This window comes from Lissotriton vulgaris, chromosome 3_1 (assembly GCF_964263255.1).
Source record: "Lissotriton vulgaris chromosome 3_1, aLisVul1.2, whole genome shotgun sequence".
Lineage (NCBI taxonomy): Eukaryota > Metazoa > Chordata > Amphibia > Caudata > Salamandridae > Lissotriton > Lissotriton vulgaris.
The window spans coordinates 275,629,548-275,655,116 of record NC_141689.1 but is presented as its reverse complement, the minus strand read 5'-3'; the positions used below and the strand labels follow the sequence as shown (position 1 = coordinate 275,655,116).

Here is a 25,569-nt window from a genome sequence, read left to right as displayed (position 1 = left end):
CGAGCATTCGTTGTCCAAGAAGTCCCCATGCCCTAAAGTTGAAAAATTACTTGGGGACAGAATCCCTTACACTATTATATTTAGACTAGTTTGACAGGGAAATTAATATATAAAGCAGACTTTCTACATACAAATTAGTTTACAATATCATCTCATGTTCAAGTTCTCAAGTCGCCAAAAGTACATTTCTCCAAGTGAACCATCCGGTTTGATTAACTGGCTTCCCCACATAACTATATTTCTCTGAATTGGTGATTACACATTCCATATATTATCCTCGAGTTCCATAATGCAGCTATGTAGTCAAATGCTCATGTGCCTATGTCTAGCATTTAAATAATATTTGGAGTATAAGTTAATAGAATACATATGTGAGCAAATCATCTAAAGATAGAATACATTATGCACAGTTGAACCTGGGTACTAGCAATCTCGAACAGCTTTAATGAATACAAATGGGCTGATTCTAAAATGGCCCTATTAGCGAGGGCCTAATTTTCAAAAAGTGAGGATTTCCTAACTTGGTGCCCTTAGAATAAAATGCCTAGCTTCCTTTATTGGTCAGCACAGATAGAGTGATGGAATAGTTGCTTCAACAAATAAAGTAAACTGTGACAGTTACAGGCTTTGTGAGGAGCGGTTAAAGGTTCTGTCAGCACACACCTTCAACATGTTAGCACTAATCAGTTACAAGGCACTTTTGGAAACCTCCGTAATTATTCTGGTAGATGTAAGGCTGGAACTAGGATCGAAAAGAAGGAACCCCATGAAGAAAGTTGTTTAATCCGCCATTATTGTTGCTGTCTGCCAGTTCACTGATACTTCTTGGTTGATAACCAAACTTAGAGACCAAGATGTTCCAGGTGCTAGCCACTATCGTCCGAGAATACAGCAACTTAAGTGACAACCTCTAGACTTTGAGCTGTTTACAGATCTTTAGATTGATCATTTATGTGTTATAGGCTTAGACTTCCACAGTTACGCAATGCAAAAAAAGGAATGCCAGAACCATCCATCTTTTTAGTACCTATATTAAGGTACAAGGTTGGGGATTGTTGAAAAATATATATGAATATCCATATAAATTCATGTGTATGCACTTCAAAAGATATCATGCTTAGATAGAGCACATCTGAAAGAAACAGGTTAGTGTTAGATTCCTTACTTTAGAATAACCCTAGGCGTCAGACTGTCAAAGTCAAAGTTTACTTTATTCGGTTTCAGTTAGGAGAAAACCATAAAAGTACATACATATCAAATAATCTTCTGTTATAAGTTACTCCTATGACTAATACAACATTTTAGAAATTTAGCAATATTTAGTGCCAGGCAGTCAAGAGTCCAGGAGTTGAAGGACCATAAAAGATGGACGGCATTGGTGTAAACCTAGACTTTTTAAGATTGGAACTAGCCAACGCTTTCTAGGTTCAATATAAAATTTGCAAAAAAGGGTCAAATGTATTAGATTGGGTTAAGACGCCATCACAAGAGCAGCTTTGACCAATCGTTGACAGTTGGAAAGGTAACTAATCGATGGAAAATGTTAAACCTAAAAGGGGTCAGCATTGAATCAGCAAAGAATGCTGAACCAAAGTTTTATTGGCTTCAGAGGCCAGTCGAAGATCCACTAGATGACACAGGCACTGAGTTTTTAACCTTTTCCTTGATAGCTCCGCTATTAATGGGGGGTTGTGGTAATATTTCTCTAATCCCAAGTCGTGTAAAAACTCCTTAACATATCGGAGCCAGCCGATCTTGACAGAGTTTTCGAGTGTGAGACAGTCCTTCAGGAGACTTTGGGTGAAAAGTAACTTGGTTGATGACCAAAGGCGATGCCCAGGGCCGGCGCTAGGCATGGGCAGCGTGGGCAGCTGCCCAGGGCCTCGCACCAGCATGGGGCCACGCACTGGTGATGTGTCCTGTCGGTTCCCTGGCGATCCATTTCAAAGAAAGTTGTCACCTTTCTTTGAAATGGAGGGGCCCCCTCCATTGGCCTCTCGGGGATGGTATCTGGATACATAAGGGAGGGAGACGCTTCCTTCAATTGAAGGAGACCCATTCACAGACACTGTGGGAGGCCCATTGTCCATCATTTTGGCGCCCCCATAGTTTTAACTTTTAGCCCACAAGGAATACTCTCACCTCTCGGACTGAAGGTGTGAGAAATGCTTGTGGGCTCAAAGTTAAAACTGTGGGGGGCGACAAAATTCTGGACAATAGGCCTCCCACAGTGTCTGTGAATGGTCTCCTTGCAAGGGGCCACTTATCTACATTAGAGGGGCCTTGCGCATTCCCTTTTAGCCCAGGACCTCGCAAATCCTAGAACCGGCCCTGGCGATGCCATAACAAGATTGGCTGCATCTTTATGGGGTCCGTGATATAAGGCAAACCTAGTTCTAGATGGCAGCCAAAGGTCGAAGTGCCCTGCGTAACAGTGAGGAGACACCTGAGGAAACTGTTCTCCACTTTTTGGATGGCTTCCACCTGTACATAGCCCCACACCCCTGCTCCATAAATAGCAGTGCTAATACATTTTGCCTGATATATGCGGATCATCTCAACCGGAGGTCTTTTTCCTAGCCTCTGATTAAAACTTACTAACGCCATGGTTGACCTTAAAAACAACAACTTTCTGGCCTCTATAGCTTTTTTCCATGAGCCTTTGTCATCTATTAAAACTCCAAGATAGGGGTATGTAGTTGTATTCTCCACCCTGGAATTGCTGATAAAAATGTCTCCTTTTTTTATGCTTAGGCCCTACATTCATTATAAACGTTTTTTAATGTTAATTTTTAAGTCAAGATTAGACATAAAGGAGTTGCACCTGTTGAGTGAGTGTTGGAGTTCCAGGGGAGTGCGGGCAATAATCACTGCGTCAACCGCGTAGAGGAGAGCGGGAATCGGACGATTTTGAATTTGAGGTAGGTCCTGGCACCCCTCCAGCATGGCTTCTTCGAAGCCATTTCTATAAAGGGTAAAAAGGTAGGGGGCCAGGACACAACCCTGTCTGACACCCCGCTCAACCCTAAACGGTGCTGTCAACTCTCCTCCTACTCCAAATCTCACTCTGGCCGTAGCATTAGTGTACATTTCGCGTAGAAAATGAACTAGGGAGAGATCAACACCCATTGCTGTTAAAATGCCCCATAGTTTTGAAAGGCCTACGCAGTCGAAGGCTGATGTTAAGTCTACGTAGGCCATGTACAATTTCCCACCTTTAGCATTTACATATTTGCCCATAAGTAAAGTCAAATATAAAACTTGCTCAGTGGCACACAGACCTTCCCTGAATCCATACTGGAGATCCAATAATATCTTGTTGTCGTCAGCTCAGTGTTGTAGGCGCTCTAATATAATGCGCCCCACAACTTTTCCCAAAGAACCCAGTAATTAAATGGGACGATAGCAAGATGGACTTTGGCGATCTCCCTTTTTAAATACCGGGACCAGGATGGAGTCTAACCATGAGTCCAACAGTCCGACTTTACAGGTCGCTTCCAAGACCCTGAGCAGTATTGGCGTCCAAAGGTTCATTTTAAATTTGTAGAGGTCAACCGGGACCCCATCAGGGTCTGGCGCATTGCCCCCTTTGCTTGCCGTTAAGGCTTGCTCAACTTTGGCCAAAGTGAAATCTAAAACAGGAGGGGTGAATGGAGGATTTGTGCACATGCTATTCATCACTGATCGGTACTGGGCTGTCGGTTAGTTAGCATTTTGTCCGAATATCTGGGAAAAATGTTCTACCCAGGACGATTCGTCAATTGTTATTTCTGTTTTACTTGTTTCCCTAGATACGGACAGAAATGGGGTTTTGACTACCTCACAGAAAGCAGCGCTGTCATTCGTTAAGCAACTCTTATGGAGTTCGGCCCATAGCTCCTGTTTCAATTCAGTTTTCCTTTGTCGTATTGCCAATTGATAAATTTTTCTAAGATGGATGATTTCTTGGCTATCTCTTACTGAGTTATGAAGGGCATTTTTGTAAGGTTTGAGTATGCTTTTGTACATGTATTGTTAAACCAACCCACCTTGTTTCTCTTATTCCCTTTAGATTTAATACATAGGGCATCCTTCACGGATTTAATAACAACCATAAAGTTATCTAGGATCACCTAAGGAGTAGAGGAATCATCCAAACAGTTATTGATTGCTATCATAGAGTTCTTAACAACTTTTTCAGTGATCTTTACCGAATCGGCATGTTCCCACTTGAGAGTGTAACCGTTTAGTCTGTTCAGGACCAAAACTTTCCTCACCATGTGATCTCATCTGTTTGGTTTTTCCTCGCCCCAATGGGAGGAAAATGGTCACCAAAAGCACAATCATGAGTTTTTAAAATCCGAAATAAGAGATGAGGCCATGCTGGACAGAAAGATAAAATCTATGCAGCTAGAGGCTCCTCTACCATTAAAAGTTGGAATAAGAGGAACTATGGGTGACATTAATTCATTAGCCAGGACCAATTGAAGGATAAATGTAGTCTCATTTAAACAAACCCCACTCTGAGTGAGCGTGAAATGAGTCAAATAGTTATCGCGCTCATCTAGTAAGCCACAGGTTATGTTTTCGTTGTGGGCACACATGGATAAATTAAAGTCGCCACCCCAGATGACGTAAGGGCTTTTCCTTTGAAATGTATTATTAAGTTCTAGAAGGATATAGCACATTTATTTCAGAGTGTCGATCAGCTGAGATTGCTGTAAGTTGTTAATAAAATTAACTATGACAAAGATGTCCAATTTAAAATGTCATGGATAATTATCTGGAAATTAGCCTCCAATTTTAGGGCTATAATTTCCCGCGCTGAGAGTAAGTTGGAAATATGGACCGCTAGCCCTACTTTTGCGCGCCCTGATAGACGGAATCGCAGGCGAGAAAAAGGTTTTATAACCATTTAAATGAATGGGTGATACCGCCCACGTCTCTTGAAAACACAGAATACTATAGGTCCGCGAGAAGGTAAGCCACTCGTCGAGATTGACCTTAGAGCGTAGGCCGGCAATGTTCCAAAAAACAATACTGAGTTGCACCCCTCTCGTGGATTTTTCTTCATGAGGGAAAGCTATTGCAGGGCCTCCTGCTTGAATTAGTGGGAGTACATCTGCGGTGATACCGGAACTTAAACCTACATTGTTTTTTGGGCCCAAACTCTGTGGTATGGAGCTGTTACCGGAATTGACTGTGGGAGGGGCTTGCTCAATCTCTGCTAAGAGCGAGATGGAATTCAGAATGTAAATTAATGTTATTGATGCCCGCTCCTCTGCCGTTTGAGGTATGGTAGAGGAGTTTTCTGAATAAACCTCTCTGGGTCTTAACTTCAAGCTGGACGTACTTCTAACAGAGTGGGGTGATTGTCAGTCCACTGCTTCTAGAGGGGATAATGCCTCAAACCTATTAGGTGTTACGATTGAGCCATTCCCTTCTCCTCTGGACCTCAGAGTAGGTTTGTAGAAGAAACCCAGGGGGAGGGCTGAAATGTTAGAATTTTGAGGGGAAAATTCCTCCTTGTACTTTAAAAGAGATGGGACCATTCGGGGTGTCGAAAGTTTATGACAATGCAATCACCAGAGATGGTCTTTGCTGAGGTACCAACCCACCCGACTCTACGGACCGTCAGAATTTCATTAATATGTTGGGGACTAAAATTCTTAAATTTGATCAACCAGTCCGCCACGTTATTACGTAGAGTGAACCAAGATTCGCTCTGTCCCTGTATTAGTGCCAGTGCTCCTGTTAAAATTATTGCATAGGGCAGGAGACAGGTGGTAAATCTAAAATGTCTAGGCTAGGTTGCAAAATCGTTTTATTGAGGTTTTTTCCTCTATCTTTCCTTGTCTACTCTTATTTTCCTCCCGAGGGGCGTCCTTGAGTTCGGAGTCCTCAACTACACGTGTAGATAAGTTACTGTTTGTAGTGCTCTTGGGGTTCCATACAATTTCTTCTGATTGAGGGGCCGAGAACCCTGTGATTGTGGGGGGTTGGGACCCTTAATACCGTGGCCAGATGGTAATTTATCCAGTGTGTTACTAAATGTCCCTACGACCACTTTCAGCTACTCAATTTTTTCCTCCATGAGGCCGAATCTTACTTCAATGAGAGCGCTTATCTGGGTCCTCATGGAACTAATCTGTGTTTCTAGCAACCCTCTTAACAAAATCTTCAAAGGCTACCTTAGTACCCAATGAACATTCCTTAAAATTAGAGATAGGTACTTCTGCCTGGGAACCAAAAGTTCTCTTCCAGGGGATCCTCATCAATAGTCATAGGCATTAGAATATTCCCGCCCATGCACGGGACCCCGGAAAAATTATATTATATGTGCCTCACATATATATATCCATATATATAATATAAATATATATATATATATATATATATATATATATATATATATATATATATATATATAAATACATAAGCAATTGCAGCCTAATAAACACCAGAGCTGAATTATGCTGTAAAGAATTTCCATAAATCATGAACAAACATGCATTATAAACATGAGCGACAACAACAGTATTGTTTCAGAACTGTTTTAATGCTCAGAAAGCAGTGGAAATTCTCATGAAACAATGAAAGCATAGGAAGCTCCCAGGCTGCATTGCAAAACCACAGTCTAAAAAGACTGAAAAGCTAACCTGCATAAACATGCAGCAAACTGACAACTGTGCCTTTAAGGCACCCATGACCCCCAGCTCCCCATCATGCCTCAGGGGTGACAGTTAGGTCAGTTGTTCTTTGCGGAGACTGAAAAAAACCATGAAACATTTAGGTTAACCATATCTCCAACTTAAAATAATCCTTAGCCCGGGGAGGCGGGAGATTTGCTTATGACTTTGATGAGGATACCCCTGGAAGAGAACTAGGATTACAGGTAAGTAACTAATCCTTCTCTTCCAGGGGATCCTCATCAATAGTCATAAGCATTAGAATAGAATAGCGAGCCTCACCTCATCTCCCTGCGGGCAAAGGAGTAATGATAAACAGTAATATCAATACTAAGCCTAGAAAAACTAAGCTTGTACAGGCCGCAAGCTACCCAAATAGATTACTCAGAGGCTTGCCCTACTTGAGTATCAGTCCTGGAATCAGATTCAAGACAGTAATGCCTTGTAAAGATATGAACTGATCTCCAGGTTGCAGCCTTGCAAATCTCAGACATAGGGACATCGTGTAACAAAGCTACTGTGGCCGCTTTCCCCCTAGTAGAGTGTGCTTTAGGTGACAACAGTAATGGCTTGCCCGCCAGCTGATAAGCCAATTTAATACAGGAAACAATCCATCTGGAGATGGATCTCTTGACAGCTGGAAAGCCTGTTCTCATTGAACCATAGTTGACAAAGAGCTGATCCGTCTTCCTAATACTTTTGATATTTTCCAAATAAAACTTAAGCACTCTCTTAAGATCTAAAGAGTGCAGAGACCGCTCAGCCGGGGTCGTAGGGTTTGGAAAAAAAGATGGAAGAGAAATTGACTGATTATTATGAAAATCAGGGACCACTTTAGGTAAAAAGAATGGATGTGCTCTTAAGACTACTCTGTTGTGGTGGAAAACAGTGTAGGGTTCTTTTGTACACAGCGCTTGTATCTCACTTACTCTTCGCGCTGATGTAATTGCCACCAAGAACGCATCCTTCCAAGAGAGGTGTTGTAACGAGGCCTTGTGGATGGGCTCAAAAGGAGGCCCCATCAACTTGGATAGAACCAGGTTCAACTCCCAAGGAGAAGAAGGATTTCGCACAGGGGGATAGACTTTCTTCAACCCCTGAAGGAAATCCTTGACCACTGGAACTTGAAAGAAAGAAAGTTGGCTTGGTGATTTCCTATACGCTACAATGGCTGAAAGATGCACTCTAATGGAAGCATACTTCAACCCAGATGTTGCTAAGGAAAGGAGGTATGGTAGAACAACCTCCTCCTGCCCCGTAGTAGGGTCAAGCTGGCGCTCCCTGCACCACATATAAAACCTCTTCCACTTGAACGCATAAGACGCTCTTGTAGAAGGCCTCTTAGCTTCTTTTAAAATGTGCATACATTCATGAGGCAGGTTCAGATGTCCGTACTGCAGGACTTCAGGAGCCATGCTGTCCGGTTCAGTGACGGAAGGTTGTGATGCAGAATCCTCCTGTTCATCTTGCTCAACAAGTCTGGCCTGCAAGGTAGCCGTTTGTGTGGACACGCAGACAGATGAAGAAGGTCCGGGTACCACCACTGCCGTGGCCAGTCCGGAGCTATGAGAATCTTCTCAATTTTTGACCTGAGGAGCTTGGAAACCACCTTTGGGATCAGCGATAGGGGAGGAAATGCGTAAGCAAATGTTTCTGACCAAATCCATCAAGAGAGCATTCCCCTGCGTCCCCGGCCGGTGGAATCTGGATGCGAAGGAGTGGAATTTTTTGTTTTCATCGTCTGCAAACAAGTCTATAGTCGGACGACCCCAACAACGAAAAAGCTAGTGTACCACCTCGTCAATTAGCACCCAGTCTGGCTGATCTTCGAAGTGCCTGCTGAGTGCGTCTGCCTTGACGTTTAACTCGCCTGGGAGGTGCACTGCTACCACTGTGAGATTTCGAGCGAGAAGCCAGTGCCAGATTGCCTGTGATTCCAGGGAGAGAGGGCGTGACCTTGTGCATCCTTGTTTGTTCAGATAGAACATGGTGGTTGTATTGTCTGTCTGAACCAGGACTGAGTTGGTATTGATCGCTGGAAGAAAAGCTTTGAGCGCAAGATGCACCGCTCGGAGCTCCAGCATATTGATATGATAGGTCTGCTCCTGCGCCGACCACCGACCTTGAATCTGAAGGCACACCATGTGTGCCCCCCAGCCTTGTAGAAAAGCGTCTGTCACTGTTGACTGCGTTGGGAGAGGTTGGTGAAAAAGCACTCCCACCAGAACATTCTGCGGTCGAGTTCACCATTTGATGGAAGTCTTTGCTGCTTGGGGCAGACTGATCCGGTCCTCCCAATGCCCTGTCGCTTGGTCCCATTGGTCTTCCAGAGCCTGCTGTAAAGGACGCATTTTCAACCTGGCGTTCCATATGAGAAATATGCAGGACGCCATGGAACCTAGCAGGGAGGCAACCTGTCGGACTGTTGGGTTTCTCGACTCGAGCAGAACTCTGCATTTCTGCCGCATAGAAAAAAGTCTCTCCTCCGATGGGAACGCTTTTCCCAATTTTGTGTCCAGAACAGAGCCTAGGTAGTGGATGGACTGTGTTGGCCGCTGGACTGACTTCTCCAAGTTGACGTGGAGCCCGAGTTTGTGCAACTGGCGGAGGCAAAGCTGAAAATCGTTCGCTACCTGTACAGGAGATGGACCTTTTATGAGCCAGTCGTCCAGGTACGGATAGATGAAAAGCCCCTTCTTGTGAAGGAAAGCCGCCACCACTGCCATGCATTTGGTGAAGACTCGTGGTGCAGACTTGAGCCCGAAGGGCAGCACTTTGTACTGGTAATGCTTGTTGCCGATCACAAACCTCAAGTACTTTCGGTGACGCAGTGCAATCGGGATGTGAAAGTATGCATCTTGCAGATCCACCGAACACATCCAATCCCCAACTTGCAGATGTGGACATATTTGGTGAAGAGCTAGCATGCAGAACTTTTCTTTGACTATGACCTTGTTTAGAAGACGAAGGTCTAGGATGGGTCTGAACTTGTCCTTCAGATCTCTTTTGGGAACAAGAAAATATCTGGAGTAGACTCCTTTTCCCCTTTGAGAGGGAGGTACTTCTTCTATGGCTTTTTTTTGCAGAAGAATTTTCACCTCTTTCCGGAGCAGTTCCAACTGGTGGGGGAAGAGATTTCGGAGGAATGTTCTTTGGGAGCGCACGGAAACGTAGCGTGTATCCATTGCGCAGTATATTCAGCACCAAACGATCTTTTGTGATGCTGACCCACTCTGCCAGATGTTGTGAAGCACTTCCTCCCACTGGAGTGGGCATCGGCGCCAGAGAAAGCCACTGCTCAGGCTTTTCCTCCCCTCGCCGTGTTAGAGGACTGCTGGTGACCTCCTCAACTTCTGCCCAATTTGCCTCCTCGAAATTGGTACTTGCCTTGACTCTTGTTTTGGAACCACTGAGGGGTTTGAACCCTCTGTTGAGCCCCTTTGCCCTTTTTGGTTTTAAAGTGGCGCTTGAACTCCTTTTTCTTCTCTAGACCGACCCCTTTCACAGTGTCCAGCTCGGTCTTCATTCGGTTCATCTCCTCGTCCGCGTGTTCCCCGAAGAGAGAAGAATCAGAAAAAGGAAGGTTTAAGATGCGTTGTTGTGCATCGGGCTTGAGGCCTGTGAGGTGCAGCCAAGAAGACCTCCTGGCACAAACTCCATGAGAATAAGAGTGAGCCGCCAGTATTGCGCCGTCCGCCGCTGTGCTAATTATTTGATTAGACACTAGGCAGCCTTCTGTCAGCGTTTCCTCAAAGTCCTTCTGGTCCTCTTTTGGTAGTTTGGACTTGAAACGATCCATGGAATCCCATAGGGCTCTATCATATCTACCTAATAGAGCGGCCGCACTGGAGATCTTTAGAGAAGAAGAGGCAGAATTGCATACTTTTCGACCCCACGAGTTCTGTGATTTGCTGTCTTTGTCTGGTAGCACTGAGGAAGAGGCAGACACTGCTTGTGTCTTCCGAGCCGCCGCTACAATCACAGAGTCTGCTGGAGGGTCAGCCTTCACAAAGACTGGGTCGGAGTCAGCTGGATTGTGTTTTTTCTGTATGCGAGCCGGCACCGCCTTAATAGTCGCTGGAGTTAGAAAAACGCCATTAACAGGATCCATAATACCCGGAACCAAGGGTAGTAATGGACATGAAACAGATTTTTGATGCAACGTTTCAAAAATCACTGTCGTTGCCACTTGGGGGACAGACATTTCAATGTTCAGTTTCTTAGCCCCTCTCTGCAAGACATCTAGATACGTGTTGATGTCGTCCACTGGAGAAACTCTGGAGATAGGACTATCTGTCAGTGTGGGAGAATAATTTCTCCTGGAAGATCGGGTTGAGGAAGAAGAAGAAGAAGAAGATGATGGACTTCTTAGACTTCTGTGATGAGAGCCATGCCTCCTTTCACGCGATCTTCTTGGGCGCTCTTCTCTTCTTGGAGAGCGAGATCTGGCTAGATCTTCCCTTCTGGGAGAACGAGATCTGGCCGGCTCTTCCCTTCTGGGAGAGCGAGACCTGGATGGCCTCCTCAAAGGCGATCTTTCAACTTGGCGCCTGGGAGGGCTGCGTCTGTCCACTCTTGCCACCAGTCTTTGGAGTGGAGACCTGTGTTCAGGACTAGCGTACTCTTGCATCCGCTTGGCAGCACCTGAGTCTCGCCAACGATCCAAAGGTTGGTACCATCTTGGGGACAACCTCACCCCCTCCGAAGAAGGATCTGTCCGTCATAAAGGTTTTTTTACTGACCGGACTACTGGACCTTGAGGGTGATTTTGAGGAGCCAGAAGATGAAGAGGAAGCTGATTCAGCCACCATAATCACAGAGTCCCTTGCGTCGAATCAGCCCTTTCATGTGGCCTCGATGTCAGGTGTTCTGACGTCGAATGCCTCGACGTCGACAAACGCTGCTCTCTCGACGTCTAACAGCGTTGCACTGCCGACGATGGAACCTCTTCTCTCGACGTCGGAAACCTCTGGGGCGTCGACGGAGCAAGTAATCTCGGCGTCGAATGTCTCGACGGCGAGCGATGAGAGGAATGATGGTCCCTCGACGTCGAACGGCGATGACCAGCCGACGACGGAGCTTCCTCTCTCAACGTCGAATGTCTATGCGGCGACAGCGGAGGGGTATTGGCCACCCTGGACGCAGAGCGCCGATAAAAACACTGACGAAGATCGTCTCCTTGACGCCGATCTACGTCTGGTTGTCGACGGCGGAGGGATCTTGGGCCTCGACGCCGATCGTCGCCTTGTTGACGGCGGAGGGGTCACGCTTCTCGACGCCGATCGTCGTCTGGATGACAACGGCGGAGGTGTAACGTCCCTCTATGCCGGTCGTCCCCGGGTTGACGAAGGCGGAGGGGTCTTTGTCCTCGACGCCGATCGTCGCCGAGTTGACGATGGCGGAGAGGTGATGGTCCTCGACGCCGATCGCCATCTAGTTGACGGCGGAGGAGTCACTCCTCGCTTTTAGTGCCTCCCGGCGCTAATGGTCACTGTGGCGGAGTGCGTGCCGCGAGTGCTGGCGGGAGGTGTAGTCCGGCAATGGCGTAGGGAGATGGCTGGTGGCAGAACAGTCAGGTGCGGGCTGAGGCTGGATGAAACAAGGCGCCTGCAGACCCCGACTGCTGCACAGGTTAGATGTCCCCACAATCAGTAGAGGCGAAGACTGGTTCCGGAATGTTTTGCGTAGCAGCACGCCTGCGCGTCGGTAGGCGATGTCTGCGGCTCCGCGTCAGGCGTCCTTGGCGCCGGGATGACGTCGTCAGAGTACTTAGACGCTGTCCTTGCGTGCTGACGTCAGTGCTTCTTTTTTCCGCGCCAGCAAGCGCAGATCCAGGAAGAGCAGTACTCCTTAGTCACTTTTTGACTAACTTTTTTCGATCTGTTTTGGATCTTGTCGAGTCGACTCCGGTACCGGTAGGGATGCCCGGGTTCAAGCCCTGTGATGACTGTAGCCGACTGATGTCGGTTACGACCCCCCACCGTCGGTGCCTTTACTGCCTCTGGGCCGACCATGATGACAAGTCGTGCCCCGACTACCGGGCCTTGCCGTCGAGGCGGGAGCGGTCCCGTAAGCGGCTCGAGCTCCGGCAGTCGGCCCCGCACTGCTCGAGGTCCCGGTCCAGGAGGAGGTCGAGGGACCGGTCACGGGCCGCAGTCATCACAGCTCGGCGAGTTGACACCACTCGTCTGGTTCAAAGTCCTCAGATAAGTCGAGGAACAAGAAGTCGAAGAAGGGACATCGCTCTTCTGACTTCACCTGACGCTCGCACGACGCGGCCGGGGGTCTGGGCGACACCGCCCATGCGGCTCCGCCGGAGCCGCAAGCGCTTTGTACAGCTCCATACCCGCCGGTACCTGGGATGCACGCGACGCCGGAGGAGATCAGCTCCTTCCTCACGGCCATGAGGTCGCACTTCCATCCGCCGGATTCCACTGAGGCGCCTTCAGGCCCCGCGGATCCATCTGGGAGCCCACGCGGGCCGTTGGGTGTTTCGGCCCGACGTCGTCGACGACTCCCGTCCCGACGCCGCATGGCCCCTCAGGATCCAGGCCTGGATCCGTGACGACGCCGGTCGACCTCACGACCCCCCCGCCGGTGCCGTCACCAAGGGTGTCGCCCCCGACGCCATCTCCGGACAACGTCTTCCCCGGTCCCAGGCCCGGTCCAGATTCGGCGTCGGACCGGCACCATCCGACGCTGACTTTGGCGCCGAGGGGTGAGCAATTTATCTACGATCCAGCTCCATCATTTTACCCTGACTTATCAGGAGATTGATGTCGGGGAGGACTGAGAGGGGTCTGAGGACCCTCTGGCACAGGAGTGCCAGTTGGATCAGGACTGGGCAGTGGGGGGCAAGGTTCGCCATCACCTACTCCACTGGCGCACCATCACTTCGGACAGGTGGGTGCTGCAAATCGTCCGAAGGGGCTACTCCCTCCCCTTCGAGGCGACCCCCTCCAGCCATGCCACCGCAGTACCACCGCTTGTCGGAGGATCACTTGAAACTTCTGCAGGAGGAAGTTGCGGCCCTCTTGGCCACGGGGGCCATCGAGCGCGTTCCTTGGCCAGAAGTTGGATGTGGTTGCTACTCCCACTACTTTCTGGTACCCAAGAAGGGCAAAGGAGGCCTACGCCCTATCTTGGACCTCCGAGCATGGATGGCTTCATCCGGAAGGAGAAGTTCAAGATGCTGACCTTAGCTCAGGTCCTAGCTGCCCTAGACCCTGGAGACTGGATGGTAGCGTTGGACTTGCAGTACGCATATTTCCATATCCCCGTCATGCCGGCCCACCGGCGTTACCTGCGGTTCACGGTAGGCCACAAGCACTTTCAATATACTGTGCTCTCCTTTGGCCTTACCAGCGCTCCTCGGGTGTTCACGAAAGTGATGGCAGTGGTCGCAGTTCATCTGCGCAGATCGGGGGTGTCAGTCTTCCCCTATCTCGACGACTGGCTGTTAAAGGTGGGCTCGCCCCAGACAGTCGCCAGCCACCTCCAGACTACGGCCGACCTCCTGCACCTGCTGGGGTTCTCCATCAATATCCCGAAGTCACACCCGTGCCCCTCTCGGAAGCTCCTCTTCATCGGAGCTGTTCTGGACTTGGCGCAGTTTCAGGTTTATCCTCCCAAACAGCGGGTTCGGGATATTCAGGCTCTGATTCCGATCTTTTAGTCTGTATACCGTGTCTTGGTCAGGTTGACTCTGGGGCTGATGGTATCCTGCATCCTTCTGGTGCATCACGCCAGGTGGCGGACGCGGGCTCTGCAGTGGGACCTGAAGTTTCAGTGGGCCCAGCATCAGGGCAACTTGTCCGATCATGTCTTGATCTCGGAGGGCACTGCAAGATAGTTGCAGTGGTGGCTCACGAACCGCGATTTGGTCAGCGGCAGATCCCTCTCCCTACCCCAACCGGAGCATGTAGTTGTGATGGATGCGTCCCTCCTGGGCTGGGGGGGCCACATGGGAGAGGCGAAGATCAGAGGCCTCTGGTCCCCGGCGGAGTCCCGGCTCCATAACAACCTTCTAGAGCTGTGGGCGATCCGACTTGCACTGAAGGCATCCCTCCCCTCTGTCCGGGGGGAGTGTAGTGCAGGTGTTCACGGACAACACCACTGCGATGTGGTACTCCAACAAACAGGGCGGGGTGGGGTCGTGGACCCTTTAACAGGAGGCTCTGCGCCTCTGGCAATGGCTGGAATGCCAGGGCGTCACCCTGGTGGTTCACCACCTGGCAGGTTCTCTGAACGCCGCCGGTGCATGATGGATCACGAATGGCGTATGAACTCGGACGTGGCTCAAAGTCTTTTTCAGCAGTGGGGAGAGCCTTAGTTAGATCTATTCGCCACCGTAGAGAACGCGCAATGTCATCAGATCTGCACTTTGGAATTTCCAAGGCGGCACTCGCTCGGAGACGCTTTCATCGCGAGTGGAGCTGCGTTCTGTTGTACGCCTGTCCGACTATACCACTTCTGCCCACAGTGCTGAAGAAGATTAAGGCGCGACCGGGCCCAAGTCATCCTTGTGGTTCTGGACTGGGCTTGAATGTACTGGTATCCCGAGCTACTCAGCATGTCAGTCGATCCCCCGATGCATCTGCCTCTTCAGGAGGACCTTCTGTCGCAGCAGCAGGGGACGGTCCTCCACCCGAACCTGTCCAGTCTCCACCTCCATGCGTGGAGCTTGAGCGGCAGCAGTTGAGGCCATTTGACTTGCCTCCTGAAGTCTGTGATGTGATTCTGGCAGCCAGGCGTCCCTCCATGAAATCGGTATACGCCTACAGGTAGAACAAATTTGCGGCATGGTACACAGCAAAGGCTGTGGATCCTCTCTCCGCCCCCCTTTCAGAGGTTCTCCTCTTCCTTCTTTCTATTGCCCAGCAGGGCTCTGCTCTGGGCACTCTTAAGGGCTACCTCTTTGCCATTTCTGCCTTCTTGAGGCTTCCTGATCAGCCTTCTCTTTTCAAGTCCCCTGTTGTAAATAGATTCTTGAAGGGCATCACGCACATGTTTCCTCCTGTTCCTTTGTGATGCCTCAGTGGGACTTGAACCTTGTTCTCACTTATCTGATTTACGCTCATTTCGAGCCACTTCACAATTGCCCTCTTCGTCTTCTAACTCTTAAGACTGCATTCCTGGTTACTACCACCTCTGCCAGGAGGGTGAGTGAGCTCCAGGCTTTATCTTCTAAGCCACCTTTCCTTTCTGTCCATCCGGAGAAAGTTGTTTAAAGAACACGTCCTTCTTCCCTGCCCAAGGTGGTTACATACTTTCACATCGGGCAGTCCATCACCTTGCCCACCTTTTTTCCGCCTCCCTCGAAAGAGGAAGAGAGGCTCCACCGTCTGGACCCAAAACGTGCGCTCTCCTTCTACCTTGATTGCACACGCTAGTTCCGGGTGGACGACCAGCTCTTTGTTGGTTACGTGGGCGCGAAGAAGGGACGGGCGGTGCACAAACGAACCATGTCTCGGTGGGTTGTGTTGTGCATCAAGGTCTGCTACTCATTGGCTAAAAAGGAGCCCCCTGTTGGGCTGAGGGCCCATTCCACTCGGGCCACAGCGGCTACTACTGCCCTGGGTCGGGGAGTCCCCTTGCAGGACATCTGTCAGGCAGCTACATGGGCCGCGCTGCACACGTTTGCTAGACACTACTGCCTGGACAGCCAAGTCCGGAGAGATGGCTTTTTCGGCCGTTCCGTTCTCCAGGACTTTCTGGTGTGATTTTGGTTCACAGACCCAACACTGGGGTTGGTATTGCTGGGGTATCTATTCTAAGGTAAGGAATCTAACACTAACCTGTTTCTTTCAGATGCACAAGTTACTTACCTTCGGTAACGATATATCTGTAAGAAACAGTAGTTAGTGTTAGATTCCTTACCGCCCCACCCATCCTCCACGTTCTGCAAACCGACATCTAGGGTTAAGGTATTCCCTTTGAGGGCCCTAGTTTTATGGCACCAGTGTCGTTCGGCATGGCTCTGTGTTCCTGGTGCGGGAAGCTATGTACAAGAACTGACGTCAGCGCGCAAGAGCGGCGTCTAAGTACTCTGACGATATCATCCTGGCACCAACTACGCCGATGACGGAAGCGGAGCCGCAGACGACGCCTACCGACGCGCAGGGGTACTGCTACGCAAAACTTTCCGGATCCAGTCTGACGCCTGGGGTTATTCTAAGGTAAGGAATCTAACACTAACCTGTTTCTTTCAGATGCACAAGTTACTTACCTTCGGTAACGATATATCTGTAAGAAACAGTAGTTAGTGTTAGATTCCTTACCGCCCCACCCATCCTCCCCGTTCTGCAAACCGACATCTAGGGTTAAGGTATTCCGTTTGAGGGCCCTAGTTTTATGGCACCAGTGTCGTTCGGCATGGCTCTGTGTTCCTGGTGCGGGAAGCTATGTACAAGAACTGACGTCAGCGCGCAAGAGCGGCGTCTAAGTACTCTAACGATATCATCCTGGCACCAACTACGCCGATGACGGAAGCGGAGCCGCAGACGACGCCTACCGACGCGCAGGGGTACTGCTAGGCAAAACTTTCCGGATCCAGTCTGACGCCTGGGGTTATTCTAAGGTAAGGAATCTAACACTAACTACTGTTTCTAACAGATATATCGTTACTGAAGGTAAGTAACTTGTGCATTAACATGAGGCCTGGAGCTCAAAAAGGGCTTCATATCTGACCTTGACTGGACAAGCTTCAACAAGCTATTCTGTACCGCCTTAAAGGTCACCTGTCTTGTCCTGACTACACGATATTTTTTATTCTGGTTGTGCAAGTTGCTTACACAGTGCTGAGCCAGCCTTTCTGGTCTGCTCATATCTGGCTGTTTATAATTTGCATGGTACAGCCATTGCACATCCATGTTAGCCATATTTGGCTTGGTGCCTTATTCTAGTTCCGCTGATATGGCATTTCATACTGTATATAACACCTAGAAACTTGTCACTCTGGGAAGAAGCGGTCTGAGAGCCCCTAAGGTGGAAGATTTGACTTTTTCCTTGCTAATTAGCAATGAGGCATGCTTTTGGTACCAATAAATACATTTCACTCTGTTTCTGAGCATTAATTTACTCCTGGGAGGGTGCCAGTATTTCCCCATCAGGCATGTTAAAAAAACAAATGCAGTGAAGACTAAATTGTTTGTTAATGGAATTGTGGACCAATGTGCAATTGTTAGCAAAGCATAGAAGGTGCTGTCATTGGGCCCAGGGAAAATTGCAGATATGATCTATGATCTAATATATGAGACACTATAGATGTCGCATACATTGTGCAGGGCCTGCATACTTTAATACAAGATGTGCGAGAAGAACCAACCAAAAGGGCCACTGCTGGCAAGTCTTGAAAGATCAGTAGAATTAGATGAATCCAAGGTTTCTGGGTCTGAGGCGGAATGAGACAGAACTTGTTTTCTTCATGCCACTGAACATGCCGGCATAAAGGGCACAATTGATTTCAAAGCCCAGTTTGATCATTGGTAAATATTAATTTAATATGGCTTTTCGTTTTTGTTTATTTAAAAATGTTTTTTTATCTATCATTACATGTCATACATGTAATCATCATTTATATATGAAGCTTAAAATGGTCCAGTGAAGCAGCGCAAGTTTCCAATCAAAACAGAACTCCTAACTATACGGTATAAGTTGCCCCCTCCGTGGCCTTCGCCTATTTTTCACCACGTGCATCCTTTCATATATAATATTTGTGATATAACGTTACAGCTTCATATTTCACTAATTAACCTTGTGTTCATTATATCGGTAATAACTTTCTTCTATTGTCTCAATAAAGGAGTAATGGGAACTCGGCTGGTGGATCTTATCCTTACTATCTTAACATCCTTGGTGTCTGAAAACTGTACCCTATACCTTGTCAAATTGTACCATTCTGTTGTTGAGTTTGTATATAATTTGTTCATGATACAATATTTTGCATGTCTTCTAACCAGGCCTGGTATGTCGGTACAGTGATCTTCTTACCATTCCATACTATTCCTGGTTTAGCTATTGCTAATGCTGTAGACAGCTATCTATTGATGTGGGAGGATAGTCATGGTAAGCCTGAAGTGCTATTTAATTTTGCTAGTTTGGCAGTCAGGAGCATGGTAATGTCTTGCCATGTTTTCTTCTGTGGCCGCTCTCACAGTGTGTGGATTAACAAATTGCCTTAAGGTTCAGTGTAGCTTTCTGTATCTTAGTTAGGGATCACGACCTCCAGGTAGCTGAATTTTAACTACGCTTCTATTAGACATTTGTTGTGAGCCTGATAGAGAATTAGAGTCTTTGTCTCAGAATTTGATGTCAAACTTTGTTTTCGACCAGTGTCGGAGAGCGCCTGAATTTTGGACAGGAGAAGAAGTTGGCAATCGGTGTCGAGTAGAGCCCTGAGGCAGTATCTTTGAAAGCATCCAGGTGTGGATGTAGCAGACAATAGGTTATCACTGCAGTATTGTCTGAGTAGTCCTTAATTCATATTTAAAGAAATGGGATAATTGTATACATCTCCAGTATTGGGATTGTTGTAGATTACATTCTTAATTTAAGGTTAAAAGAGTTTGATTGATCCCTTCTCTAGTACGTCTTAAATTGTATTCATGTCGATCATCGTAATGTTCACTGTTCCACCGAAAGTGCTTTGTTGGACGCTTTCAGGTGTGTTTCTCCTGCGACCCTAAGCAGTAAATGTGCTCTGTACCATGCATGTAGAGGAGTATATGATTGATTTCCCTACAGATTATCAATGTGGCTAACATTTACATACAGATCTAGGTCCCCCCCCCCCGCAAGGTGCAGTATATTCTTTTCTATATGTGCGCTGGATGATGTTTCTATGTGTCAGTAACATTTAATCCTCTGACACCAACTAATGATCCAACCAATGTGACTCAATGTGTGGGAGGTGTGTCCTCTCACCATGGTGACTGCATGTAGTTTTAGGGCTTTTATTCTAGGTTCAGAGTTAGCCTCATATGAAATATTTGATGCTTTTTTCTGTTGTCCTTTGGTGGTCACTTGGGATTTTCAATGGTGGTATCCCGAACATGTAATTCAACCTGGGTGCAATGTTCACTCTACCCTAGGAAGATCGTTACAATTTTGATCACCTTGGAAAATCCAATGCTTTGTTTTCCCATAATGGACGTACGTTCTCCTTGACCATATTTTGTAGTCCTCTTTTACTATTTATTACAAGATATTTCAATATGGATTGTGTCCCTTTAAAAGCCATTCCCCTCTAGGGAGGCTTTGGTTGTGGAGAAGGCATTGGCAGTCCCAGTTTATTTTGTATCCCCAGAACTCTGAGATGTTAGTAGTCAGCGTTATGAGTGCATGAATTAAGATGTTCAATAGTATGATGAGTATATGGTATACATAATCCATTGCCTTATATTCACCTGTCACTATGTGAGTGCTGCTAAAATTTTGATCTTGAGCCATGACATTTGTCAGTGGTTCTAAGGTGATTAAACATAGAAGAATTGATAAGGGAGCTCCCTTGTATCGTACCTCTTTGTATTCATAGTTTTTATTTTATTTTTTATTTTCCAAAAACCTTTATTGAAATTAAAATCGCAACATAATACAGGTTTGCATTGCGGTTATAAAACAGTCACAAATCACACCATCAAATACAGAGCACAGTAAGGGAGCCACTGAGAGGGTGACTCGGTAGAGGGGTGCTTCCAGTGGGATTATCCCTGGCATTTGGAGCGTCAGATGTAGGGGAATGCGTCTGGGAGTCATCGAGGGCAGCTAAACAATGTAGGAATAGGAAATGAGTGGAGCCCATATATCCGGGGGTCTGCTAGCAGCCGGCATCAGGTCCCAGAACGCACCCAATAAGGTTTGACAGTGGGATGCATTGCCTAACCAGGCCTTCATCGTGGGCGCAGGTCTGCGCCCCCAGTGCATGGATACCATACGCTTGGCCAATACCAGAAGGATCGCAGTGAGTTTACGGGAAGCGTCAGATGTATGTCTAACGAAACCCAAGAGGCACACCAAGGGGTCGGGGGTTATACTTTCAAGTGTAATGATGGCACACAACCCCTGCCAAAAGGCGGGGACCCCCGGGCACAGCCAAGCCAAATGGGTGAAATCTGCGCCGGATGCTGAGCAGCGCGCGCATCTATCATTATCCAGAAGACCGATCTTGAATAATGATACAGGAAAGCGATATAGCCTGTGTAAGTACTTAAAATGTATGAATGAGGCACAGGCGATAGTCGGGGGAGAGGCGCTTGGTCTGACCATTACCATTGGTCCTAGGGGATATCCATGCCCAAATACTTGCTCCAAGCGCTGCAGTCGCGCTCAGCGCTGATGGGGGAAGCCGCTAAAGTGAGAGGTAATGTCTGGTGACCAGCTTGCGCGGAGAGGTGGAGGTGAGCACCAATTCGAGGGCGGCTTTAACAGGGGGGGGGGGGGGGGGGCAGAGGGAATGTGGTGTTAGCATCTCTACAAGTCGCTCTAATTTGATAATACTGCAACTTGTCCAGTGATGTGGCATTGTTACGAACAGTAAAGAATGTGTTGTCTGGGTAGACGTCTGCAAAAGTGCGGAGTCCCAAGTGGGTAGCGTGGCTCACCATTTGTATTCGTAGTTATATGGATGTATATACACCACAATTTAGATGTGTATACACCACAATTTATTGTTATGTGTCATTATATAATTGTGGAAACCTAATAATGAAATGATGTTCAAGACCGTTTTGTTCATTATATAAAAAGGTAATTTCATTCTACATGCTCGAAGGCCTTCTCGGAATCACGTGAAATTACTACTTTTTTGTTGTGATCATCCTTTATTTGTCAGAGTAGATATGAGAGTTTTCATAGGTGATTAGTAAAAGAGAGGCCTAGGACAAATCTAACCTGAATAGGATGTATGATTTATTTTCTGTATTGATCAGTAAATCTAGATTATTCTCGTGTTTATGTGTTCAGATATTAGGTTAATATTCTTGCCTATTCTTGTGACTGGTACTGGTGGATTCCAACATAACGTTCAGGTGTTGATGTGATGATACTGTCCATTACATGGAAGTACTTATTTCATTTTCTACTTTATTTCCTGGGGGAGGAGTTTTTCTGTATTTTAATTAAATTGTGCAGTGCTATATTTGGCCATTAACATCCCATTGATTTCTTCCATGTATAATATTTTAATCTTCAATTAGGGACGTGTCTCTGGGTGTGGTGGAGACATTACTACAGTCTTTCTGTTTACAGTTGCTGTATTTAATTCTTTGCACACTTCTTTACTTTTCTCTTTCCTTCAGTGTGGTTGCTGGTTTCCTGATCTGTTCTATACCATAGTTAGGACGCCACAAAGATGTCCACCATTCTTCAGTGCCCACTACCCTCTTTCTGTTTTTAAATATTGCTTCACTGGTGCCTACTCAGGATAGTGGCCCGCCCTCTTTCCAGCCTTTCCCTCCTGTACTCCTCACGTTCCCTCCTCTCCTCTGTTCTGCTGTACCTCTTAGCGCCTCCCAGTATTGGATTATTGCTGATTTGGTGTCCAGGCGCGACATGCCAGTCCAGTTCGTGGCGTCAGTCCTTTCCCAGCTGTGGTGTCAGCATGTGTCTCCTATGCTTAGGGGTCTCACCCCTGACTGCCCTCTGACTCCACCTCTCCATTCCACACAAGCCGTCTGTCGGTGTGCACGCCGCCTCACATCACCTCACATCACCTCTGCTGTCTGCCTGAGGGTTCCTGGAGTGGGGATCATCTCTGTTCAGACTTGGTACGCTTTGTTTTCCATCTCAAGCTCCTTATTACATTTTTTATGTCTCGACTCTGTAGCATAAGATTTTAACATCTGAGCGATACCTTGACTTGCAGTCATGCTCCTTGCCTCCTAATAAGACCTTTAAAAAAAATGAACCTTGACCTCATGGTTGAAATATTAGTGTAGCCTGTTATTATCTGTTTCCTCCATGCTGTATGTATTATCATGCATTTCACACAACACTATATATTTGTATATTTTTTTTTTGATCAACACATTTTTATTGATTTGACAAGACACCAGCCATCCATCACAACACCATGAGAATACAGGAGTGTAATCAACGTTCTGATCGACCTATTTTACAGTGACGGATGGATACAAAGTGATATACATTCCCAGTGAGTCTAACCATTCCCCCCAACCACTTCCCCCACCCCCTTCGATATTTCTTAGGACAACCGCGTGCCTCATACATGTTTTTTTCTTGCGTGTCACACCATTCGAACCCGGTCCGCCAGCGTCCAGCGCTTGAGGGGGGGGACATCAGGGCACTTTCAGGAGGCCCCTATGTCCCTTTTAGCCACCGCCATTGCCGTAGTAAAACATTATTTCTCGTTTCTACACCCATCCAGCCCAACCGTGATGCCTAGAATTAGGTGTTTTAGATCATGTGGGAATTTCCACCCCAGTATTTTGGTGAGTTCCTCCTCAATGTCTCCCCAGACCCGTGTCAGGCGTGGACAGACACATACCATATTGAAGAAATCATCTGGCTCATGGCCTCACCTAGTGCAAGTGGGGGCTGGGCTAAATCCCTCCTGATAAAGGCGCAGAGGGTTCAGGTAGGCTGCATGTAGATCGTATAGCTGAACCGTACGCAGCTTGGCAGAGGCGGTGACCGTCCTGGGGACCATAAGGGCATCACACAAGAGTTCTTCCTCCAGAGTGCCCACCCATTTTTCCCATTGAGTAAGTAGTCGATCTAGAGATGTTGGGGTGTTATTAATCAATGTTCGATAGATTCAAGAGATGCCACCCTTCCCCAGGTCCTCTAGCATAATCTGCGCCTGTTAGGCCTGGCATCTTTGGCGCGGTTTCCCCTGACTTTTTGCCTCTACCTCCTGTATTTTTGATGCTGTGCTGGATTTAGTTTTTGCTGGTTTTGATGCTTTGGGCACTTAGCCATTGCTGATCAGTGTCAAAGTGCAAGTGCTCCCTGAGTAATTGGTTATCCACGATTGGCATATTTATATTACCAAGAAGTCCCTAGTAAAGTGCACTGAGTGTGCCAGGGCTGGCGATTCAAATGCTACTAGCGGACCTGCAGCACCGATTGAGCCACCCACATGAGTAGCCCTAAAATGGTGTTTCAGGCCTGCCACCGCGGTGCCTGGGTACAGTTGCTAACTGCTATGCTGCCCTGGCCAGTGTCCACACTGGCCAGGCCTAAACCTTCCCTTTCTGTACACATTGGACTCCCCTATAGATGGCCCTAGGTACAAAAGCACTTCACCTCCAGCTTCCCCTCTGAACTCTTCTGTATGAGTTCTGCCCTTCGTAGAGTGCTTGATCCAATTGTGGGGCCTCTGGAAGTTGTGCCTGCTGTTTGGGAAGCTGGACAAGGAGAAACTAAGACGATCTTCAATTTTCAGGCATTGCTCGCTTGCGGAGGTCATCCCCGACAGTGCGAGGAAATTCCCGCCGGCGCGAAGATCGAGATCGTCGCAGCGCTTGTTGCCGCTGCAAGAACCGATGCTTCGTTCACTTGTGGAACACATCGCTGCGAGAAGTTTACTGTTGCTGCGAGTATCGTCGCAGGGCCTGTCTCGCTGGGTGAGATCGCCGCACTGCTTGCTTGCGGGCCACATTACGTCGCTGCGAACATAGTCGCAGAGCCATCGCAACGAGAGAAGATAGACGCTGCGCATCGCCGCCGCATCCGAGATCGTCGCCGTCCCGAAGATCGTCACATCGTGCCTGTGCGAGACGCTTCCTACCGAACCTGCACACCGGAATCCATACAAGGTATCGCATCCCTCCCCATACAGACCGGATTTGTTACAACACGCCCGCTGTGTCCAGCGGGGCTGTCGCATCGCCTCCCCAGGGTCTCAGGAGTGACGCATCGCTTATTTTTCAACGCTGCAGCTTCCCTTTGCTACTTTTATCGCATCTATAGGTACTTTGGGCTAAAACATGATACAACTGTGGATTATTTTGACGCAAACCCTAGAACTCTTTTGAAATCATATTCTTGAACTGTGTATGTTGGATTTTTGTGTAGTTTAGATAAAGATGCTTTATTTTTCTAAACTGGTGTGGAGTCTATTTGTGGTGTTTTCACGGTGTTACTGTGAGTGTTGGTACAAATACTTTACGCATTGCCTTTGATAAGCCTGTCTGCTCGTGCCAAGCTACTAAGGGTGTGAGCAGGATTTATCTGAAGAGTGTATCCCCCTTTCCCCGACAAGAAGCAAGGGTCCCTATTTGGACATTGGGACCTACCTCTGCCAACTAGAGACCCCCAAATCTAACAGCGCCTCCGGCAGAATAGGATCAGGAAGCTGTGTGCCTGTCGTGAGTTGTGCATGAAGAGAATGGCGCAACTGTAGGTATCTGTAAAATTGTGACTGATGCAGGGAGTGTCTGGTTTAAAGATCCTTGAAGGAACGCATCTCCCAATTGCGAAATTCCTATAAGGTCCCAGGATCTGAAACCCTGCAGCCCATTAACCTCTTTGAGCCAGTTACCCTGCACAGGGGCGTGCACTGGGTCAGTTTTTGTGTCCACTTAGTGTGTCGTAGTGCGGCCCGCCAGGCCAGCAACGAGGAGCGCGCCACCTGTGGCAATCGGGACGGAATAGGATCCCCATACAGCATAGACTGGACCCTGGTCAGATCCAACTCACTAAACTCAAGCCTGTATGCCGGATCAGACCAGCCCCCATTGAACGCGTTGTGCATGGATAGCAGGCACGTGGCTAGATAGTACAGATATAAGTGGGTCATCGCCAGGGTCCCAACGAATGAAGGAATCCTACAGATGTTCAGAGCCAGGCAGGCTCTTCCTTTCCCAAGAGGAACTTAGAGGCCATGCTATCTAGTTCTCGAAACCAGGCCCTTTGGAAGCAAAGGTGGGGCTTTGAAGAA

The 25,569-nt window shown here is 47.7% G+C and overlaps 1 protein-coding gene across 24 annotated transcripts in view; it reads left to right on the top strand.

The window, feature by feature from the left end:
* TCF4 (transcription factor 4) overlaps window positions 1-25,569 on the top strand; it is an 822,748-nt gene that overhangs the window by 725,312 nt on the left and 71,867 nt on the right. The window lies entirely within an intron of this gene.